Source organism: Schistocerca piceifrons, chromosome X (assembly GCF_021461385.2).
Source record: "Schistocerca piceifrons isolate TAMUIC-IGC-003096 chromosome X, iqSchPice1.1, whole genome shotgun sequence".
Taxonomy (NCBI): Eukaryota; Metazoa; Arthropoda; class Insecta; order Orthoptera; family Acrididae; genus Schistocerca; species Schistocerca piceifrons.
In genome coordinates, this window is record NC_060149.1 from 887,779,847 (window position 1) to 887,788,457 (window position 8,611).

At 49.8% G+C, this 8,611-nt stretch overlaps 1 non-coding gene across 1 annotated transcript; it reads left to right on the plus strand.

Annotated features, from left to right (window-relative positions):
• Positions 1 to 3,514: 3,514 nt before the first annotated feature.
• Positions 3,515 to 3,589, plus strand: Trnal-caa. Its single transcript has one exon. It is a non-coding gene; the product is annotated as a tRNA-Leu (tRNA).
• Positions 3,590 to 8,611: the final 5,022 nt, after the last annotated feature.

Here is an 8,611-nt window from a genome sequence, read left to right on the forward strand (position 1 = left end):
TTCATATCAGCGCACACTCCGCTGCAGAGTGAAAATCTCATTCTGGAAACATCCCCCAGGCTGTGGCTAAGCCATGTCTCCGCAATATCCTTTCTTTCAGGAGTGCTAGTTCTGCAAGGTTCGCAGGAGAGCTTCTGTAAAGTTTGGAAGGTAGGAGACGAGGTACTGGCAGAAGTAAAGCTGTGAGTACCGGACGTGAGTCGTGCTTCGGTAGCTCAGTTGGTAGAGCACTTGCCCGCGATAGGCAAAGGTCCCGAGTTCGAGTCTCGGTCGGGCACACAGTTTTAATCTGCCAGGAAGTTTCATATCAGCGCACACTCCGCTGCAGAGTGAAAATCTCATTCTGGAAACATCCCCCAGGCTGTGGCTAAGCCATGTCTCCGCAATATCCTTTCTTTCAGGAGTGCTAGTTCTGCAAGGTTCGCAGGAGTGCTTCTGTAAAGTTTGGAAGGTAGGAGACGAGGTACTGGCAGAAGTAAAGCTGTGAGTACCGGACGTGACTCGTGCTTCGGTAGCTCAGTTGGTAGAGCACTTGCCCGCGAAAGGCAGAGGTCCCGAGTTCGAGTCTCGGTCGGGCACACAGTTTTAATCTGCCAGGAAGTTTCATATCAGCGCACACTCCGCTGCAGAGTGAAAATCTCATTCTGGAAACATCCCCCAGGCTGTGGCTAAGCCATGTCTCCGCAATATCCTTTCTTTCAGGAGTGCTAGTTCTGCAAGGTTCGCAGGAGAGCTTCTGTAAAGTTTGGAAGGTAGGAGACGAGGTACTGGCAGAAGTAAAGCTGTGAGTACCGGACGTGAGTCGTGCTTCGGTAGCTCAGTTGGTAGAGCACTTGCCCGCGAAAGGCAAAGGTCCCGAGTTCGAGTCTCGGTCGGGCACACAGTTTTAATCTGCCAGGAAGTTTCATATCAGCGCACACTCCGCTGCAGAGTGAAAATCTCATTCTGGAAACATCCCCCAGGCTGTGGCTAAGCCATGTCTCCGCAAGATCCTTTCTTTCAGGAGTGCTAGTTCTGCAAGGTTCGCAGGAGAGCTTCTGTAAAGTTTGGAAGGTAGGAGACGAGGTACTGGCAGAAGTAAAGCTGTGAGTACCGGACGTGAGTCGTGCTTCGGTAGCTCAGTTGGTAGAGCACTTGCCCGCGAAAGGCAAAGGTCCCGAGTTCGAGTCTCGGTCGGGCACACAGTTTTAATCTGCCAGGAAGTTTCATATCAGCGCACACTCCGCTGCAGAGTGAAAATCTCATTCTGGAAACATCCCCCAGGCTGTGGCTAAGCCATGTCTCCGCAATATCCTTTCTTTCAGGAGTGCTAGTTCTGCAAGGTTCGCAGGAGAGCTTCTGTAAAGTTTGGAAGGTAGGAGACGAGGTACTGGCAGAAGTAAAGCTGTGAGTACCGGACGTGAGTCGTGCTTCGGTAGCTCAGTTGGTAGAGCACTTGCCCGCGAAAGGCAAAGGTCCCGAGTTCGAGTCTCGGTCGGGCACACAGTTTTAATCTGCCAGGAAGTTTCATATCAGCGCACACTCCGCTGCAGAGTGAAAATCTCATTCTGGAAACATCCCCCAGGCTGTGGCTAAGCCATGTCTCCGCAATATCCTTTCTTTCAGGAGTGCTAGTTCTGCAAGGTTCGCAGGAGAGCTTCTGTAAAGTTTGGAAGGTAGGAGACGAGGTACTGGCAGAAGTAAAGCTGTGAGTACCGGACGTGAGTCGTGCTTCGGTAGCTCAGTTGGTAGAGCACTTGCCCGCGAAAGGCAAAGGTCCCGAGTTCGAGTCTCGGTCGGGCACACAGTTTTAATCTGCCAGGAAGTTTCATATCAGCGCACACTCCGCTGCAGAGTGAAAATCTCATTCTGGAAACATCCCCCAGGCTGTGGCTAAGCCATGTCTCCGCAATATCCTTTCTTTCAGGAGTGCTAGTTCTGCAAGGTTCGCAGGAGTGCTTCTGTAAAGTTTGGAAGGTAGAAGACGAGGTACTGACAGAAGTAAAGCTGTGAGTACCGGACGTGAGTCGTGCTTCGGTAGCTCAGTTGGTAGAGCACTTGCCCGCGAAAGGCAAAGGTCCCGAGTTCGAGTCTCGGTCGGGCACACAGTTTTAATCTGCCAGGAAGTTTCATATCAGCGCACACTCCGCTGCAGAGTGAAAATCTCATTCTGGAAACATCCCCCAGGCTGTGGCTAAGCCATGTCTCCGCAATATCCTTTCTTTCAGGAGTGCTAGTTCTGCAAGGTTCGCAGGATAGCTTCTGTAAAGTTTGGAAGGTAGGAGACGAGGTACTGGCAGAAGTAAAGCTGTGAGTACCGGACGTGAGTCGTGCTTCAGTAGCTCAGTTGGTAGAGCACTTGCCCGCGAAAGGCAAAGGTCCCGAGTTCGAGTCTCGGTCGGGCACACAGTTTTAATCTGCCAGGAAGTTTCATATCAGCGCACACTCCGCTGCAGAGTGAAAATCTCATTCTGGAAACATCCCCCAGGCTGTGGCTAAGCCATGTCTCCGCAATATCCTTTCTTTCAGGAGTGCTAGTTCTGCAAGGTTCGCAGGAGAGCTTCTGTAAAGTTTGGAAGGTAGGAGACGAGGTACTGGCAGAAGTAAAGCTGTGAGTACCGGACGTGAGTCGTGCTTCGGTAGCTCAGTTGGTAGAGCACTTGCCCGCGAAAGGCAGAGGTCCCGAGTTCGAGTCTCGGTCGGGCACACAGTTTTAATCTGCCAGGAAGTTTCATATCAGCGCACACTCCGCTGCAGAGTGAAAATCTCATTCTGGAAACATCCCCCAGGCTGTGGCTAAGCCATGTCTCCGCAATATCCTTTCTTTCAGGAGTGCTAGTTCTGCAAGGTTCGCAGGAGAGCTTCTGTAAAGTTTGGAAGGTAGGAGACGAGGTACTGGCAGAAGTAAAGCTGTGAGTACCGGACGTGAGTCGTGCTTCGGTAGCTCAGTTGGTAGAGCACTTGCCCGCGAAAGGCAAAGGTCCCGAGTTCGAGTCTCGGTCGGGCACACAGTTTTAATCTGCCAGGAAGTTTCATATCAGCGCACACTCCGCTGCAGAGTGAAAATCTCATTCTGGAAACATCCCCCAGGCTGTGGCTAAGCCATGTCTCCGCAATATCCTTTCTTTCAGGAGTGCTAGTTCTGCAAGGTTCGCAGGAGAGCTTCTGTCAAGTTTGGAAGGTAGGAGACGAGGTACTGGCAGAAGTAAAGCTGTGAGTACCGGACGTGAGTCGTGCTTCGGTAGCTCAGTTGGTAGAGCACTTGCCCGCGAAAGGCAAAGGTCCCGAGTTCGAGTCTCGGTCGGGCACACAGTTTTAATCTGCCAGGAAGTTTCATATCAGCGCACACTCCGCTGCAGAGTGAAAATCTCATTCTGGAAACATCCCCCAGGCTGTGGCTAAGCCATGTCTCCGCAAGATCCTTTCTTTCAGGAGTGCTAGTTCTGCAAGGTTCGCAGGAGAGCTTCTGTAAAGTTTGGAAGGTAGGAGACGAGGTACTGGCAGAAGTAAAGCTGTGAGTACCGGACGTGAGTCGTGCTTCGGTAGCTCAGTTGGTAGAGCACTTGCCCGCAAAAGGCAAAGGTCCCGAGTTCGAGTCTCGGTCGGGCACACAGTTTTAATCTGCCAGGAAGTTTCATATCAGCGCACACTCCGCTGCAGAGTGAAAATCTCATTCTGGAAACATCCCCCAGGCTGTGGCTAAGCCATGTCTCCGCAATATCCTTTCTTTCAGGAGTGCTAGTTCTGCAAGGTTCGCAGGAGAGCTTCTGTAAAGTTTGGAAGGTAGGAGACGAGGTACTGGCAGAAGTAAAGCTGTGAGTACCGGACGTGAGTCGTGCTTCGGTAGCTCAGTTGGTAGAGCACTTGCCCGCGAAAGGCAAAGGTCCCGAGTTCGAGTCTCGGTCGGGCACACAGTTTTAATCCGCCAGGAAGTTTCATATCAGCGCACACTCCGCTGCAGAGTGAAAATCTCATTCTGGAAACATCCCCCAGGCTGTGGCTAAGCCATGTCTCCGCAATATCCTTTCTTTCAGGAGTGCTAGTTCTGCAAGGTTCGCAGGAGAGCTTCTGTCAAGTTTGGAAGGTAGGAGACGAGGTACTGGCAGAAGTAAAGCTGTGAGTACCGGACGTGAGTCGTGCTTCAGTAGCTCAGTTGGTAGAGCACTTGCCCGCGAAAGGCAAAGGTCCCGAGTTCGAGTCTCGGTCGGGCACACAGTTTTAATCTGCCAGGAAGTTTCATATCAGCGCACACTCCGCTGCAGAGTGAAAATCTCATTCTGGAAACATCCCCCTGGCTGTGGCTATGCCATGTCTCCGCAATATCCTTTCTTTCAGGAGTGCTAGTTCTGCAAGGTTCGCAGGAGAGTTTCTGTCAAGTTTGGAAGGTAGGAGACGAGGTACTGGCAGAAGTAAAGCTGTGAGTACCGGACGTGAGTCGTGCTTCGGTAGCTCAGTTGGTAGAGCACTTGCCCGCGAAAGGCAAGGTCCCGAGTTCGAGTCTCGGTCGGGCACACAGTTTTAATCTGCCAGGAAGTTTCATATCAGCGCACACTCCGCTGCAGAGTGAAAATCTCATTCTGGAAACATCCCCCAGGCTGTGGCTAAGCCATGTCTCCGCAATATCCTTTCTTTCAGGAGTGCTAGTTCTGCAAGGTTCGCAGGAGAGCTTCTGTCAAGTTTGGAAGGTAGGAGACGAGGTACTGGCAGAAGTAAAGCTGTGAGTACCGGACGTGAGTCGTGCTTCGGTAGCTCAGTAGGTAGAGCACTTGCCCGCGAAAGGCAAAGGTCCCGAGTTCGAGTCTCGGTCGGGCACACAGTTTTAATCTGCCAGGAAGTTTCATATCAGCGCACACTCCGCTGCAGAGTGAAAATCTCATTCTGGAAACATCCCCCAGGCTGTGGCTAAGCCATGTCTCCGCAATATCCTTTCTTTCAGGAGTGCTAGTTCTGCAAGGTTCGCAGGAGAGCTTCTGTCAAGTTTGGAAGGTAGGAGACGAGGTACTGGCAGAAGTAAAGCTGTGAGTACCGGACGTGAGTCGTGTTTCGGTAGCTCAGTTGGTAGAGCACTTGCCCGCGAAAGGCAAAGGTCCCGAGTTCGAGTCTCGGTCGGGCACACAGTTTTAATCTGCCAGGAAGTTTCATATCAGCGCACACTCCGCTGCAGAGTGAAAATCTCATTCTGGAAACATCCCCCAGGCTGTGGCTAAGCCATGTCTCCGCAATATCCTTTCTTTCAGGAGTGCTAGTTCTGCAAGGTTCGCAGGACAGCTTCTGTCAAGTTTGGAAGGTAGGAGACGAGGTACTGGCAGAAGTAAAGCTGTGAGTACCGGACGTGAGTCGTGCTTCGGTAGCTCAGTTGGTAGAGCACTTGCCCGCGAAAGGCAAAGGTCCCGAGTTCGAGTCTCGGTCGGGCACACAGTTTTAATCTGCCAGGAAGTTTCATATCAGCGCACACTCCGCTGCAGAGTGAAAATCTCATTCTGGAAACATCCCCCAGGCTGTGGCTAAGCCATGTCTCCGCAATATCCTTTCTTTCAGGAGTGCTAGTTCTGCAAGGTTCGCAGGAGAGCTTCTGTCAAGTTTGGAAGGTAGGAGACGAGGTACTGGCAGAAGTAAAGCTGTGAGTACCGGACGTGAGTCGTGCTTCGGTAGCTCAGTTGGTAGAGCACTTGCCCGCGAAAGGCAAAGGTCCCGAGTTCGAGTCTCGGTCGGGCACACAGTTTTAATCTGCCAGGAAGTTTCATATCAGCGCACACTCCGCTGCAGAGTGAAAATCTCATTCTGGAAACATCCCCCAGGCTGTGGCTAAGCCATGTCTCCGCAATATCCTTTCTTTCAGGAGTGCTAGTTCTGCAAGGTTCGCAGGAGAGCTTCTGTAAAGTTTGGAAGGTAGGAGACGAGGTACTGGCAGAAGTATGGCTGTGAGTACCGGACGTGAGTCGTGCTTCGGTAGCTCAGTTGGTAGAGCACTTGCCCGCGAAAGGCAAAGGTCCCGAGTTCGAGTCTCGGTCGGCCACACAGTTTTAATCTGCCAGGAAGTTTCATATCAGCGCACACTCCGCTGCAGAGTGAAAATCTCATTCTGGAAACATCCCCCAGGCTGTGGCTAAGCCATGTCTCCGCAATATCCTTTCTTTCAGGAGTGCTAGTTCTGCAAGGTTCGCAGGAGAGCTTCTGTCAAGTTTGGAAGGTAGGAGACGAGGTACTGGCAGAAGTAAAGCTGTGAGTACCGGACGTGAGTCGTGCTTCGGTAGCTCAGTTGGTAGAGCACTTGCCCGCGAAAGGCAAAGGTCCCGAGTTCGAGTCTCGGTCGGGCACACAGTTTTAATCTGCCAGGAAGTTTCATATCAGCGCACACTCCGCTGCAGAGTGAAAATCTCATTCTGGAAACATCTCCCAGGCTGTGGCTAAGCCATGTCTCCGCAAGATCCTTTCTTTCAGGAGTGCTAGTTCTGCAAAGTTCGCAGGAGAGTTTCTGTCAAGTTTGGAAGGTAGGAGACGAGGTACTGGCAGAAGTAAAGCTGTGAGTACCGGACGTGAGTCGTGCTTCGGCAGCTCAGTTGGTAGAGCACTTGCCCGCGAAAGGCAAAGGTCCCGAGTTCGAGTCTCGGTCGGGCACACAGTTTTAATCTGCCAGGAAGTTTCATATCAGCGCACACTCCGCTGCAGAGTGAAAATCTCATTCTGGAAACATCTCAATTAATTTAACAACCCTGGACTTACAGGTTTCAAAAGTAAATGTCATAAAATTGATAGCGTCTTCAAAATTATGTCGTTGAGATCCGGTGTTCTGCCGCTGGTCCGTGTCTTCCAACACGATATTTCGACTCCGTAACTTTACATCTCATCAGGTGTTCCGTGAGACTGCAGCCACGTAACATCTGATGAACACATCGCGTTACGCCGTCAAAATGCCATGTTAGGGAAACGCGGACCACCAGCAGAACACCCGATCTCAAACAGATGACAGCGAACCGGTGGACATTATTATGAAGTGTGGCCACCCTTCGCCTTTATAATGGCTTCAATTTCGCTGGCGACATTTTCAGTGTGTTGTCTGAATGTTCTCTAAAGCGCAATAAGGGGATTACACCATAAACACGAAAGACACCCCCTCAAAATAAAACCACGTCCTCCATACGTCACTGTTGACACTACAAATGATGGCTGGTAAGGTTCTACAGGTGTTCTCCAAACCCGAACTGTTCCGTCCGATTGACAGAAGGTACAGCGTGATTCATCGCTCCACGTTACTCGTTTCTAGCCATCCACTATTTAGTGGCGTTGTTCTTTACACCACCTCAAAAGTCTTTTATCACTGACTACAGAAATGTGTGGCTTATGAAGAGCTGCTCAAACATCGTACCCCACACTTTTTAACTCCCTGCGCACTCTCGTTGTGCAAGATGGACTGCCTGTGTAGTATCGTCCAGAGATCTCTGTGCCTCACCAAAGTCTGAAAGCTGACAACGCAAATCGATACCATAGACATTAACGAGGGCTCGCTGTAATTCTCAAAGACGTATAGGAGGCGCTAGTGAAGACTACAGCTGTGCTCCAGCTTTGCAGCACCCTCACCCTGAGGTCAGATAGTGTCCAGCATGCATGAGCTCTGCCCAGTTCGTGACCTCAGCTACAGCAGACAGCATCATCACGTAGGACCAAAGAGTTGTTAAAGTTTAGGATGAACTGGTACCGTTCTAAATGTCGGACATTGTACCTCAAGAGAACAGTTCGCTACCTGGAGCATCAAGTGATGGTTTCATAGTCAATGACAGTTGAATCCTGCACGAAAGAAGTCGGTCGAAGTTGAGTAAATCTTTTATTCATTTACGTTATATAGTGAATTAATATTTCATGTGTTCTAGTTTGATGAGTGTTCTCCCAGAGCAATCAAAGAACACACAGTTGGGGCTGAATGAAAGTAGTTTGTCCTGGACACAATGGCTAGTTGCACTTTGGAACTCACAAGTGATTCCTTCCGCTGAATTCAAGCAATTTTCTAAAGCAGTCCTTCTCAATGTTCGACGCTCCCTGTCCCACAGTACATGCAGTCTGACTCGTTTTATTAGATCAGGCAATGTATAATACTGACATGGACAGATCGGTAAAATGAGAATGACAAGAAAATGTATTTTGTCATTTCAGTACCAGAGGCGTTGGACTGCGTCATCTGTTCTAGTTTCGTTATCATTTAGCTGCATGACATGCAATGCTCGAGAGAAACAGTGAGTGTTGTTATTTCATCAGACATTGCTGGTTGATTAGATAATTAAATCCGGGTGTTGGGTAATTTCCGTTACAGACTTCTACGACTTGTATAAGGGAATGAGTACATAATATTTTGAATAGGAAGCCATGTCTGGAAACGTACCGTTTCGGTTCTACGGCCGTTTCAGTTCAGATATTTAAATCATCCATTTCTTCTTGAGGAATTGAATTAAGCATGACGCAGTACAATTGTTAGGTAACAATTCGAAAGGAAACATAACGAAACATCCATTTATCACGTAAGCACATTTGTTTGTAGTAACACCTAAGCTTTACATGTTAACATTACTCTAAAACAAAAAAGAACCCAGCGTACTGTACGTACAGAACAGTACTGATGCATTACAACAGCGGCTCGATG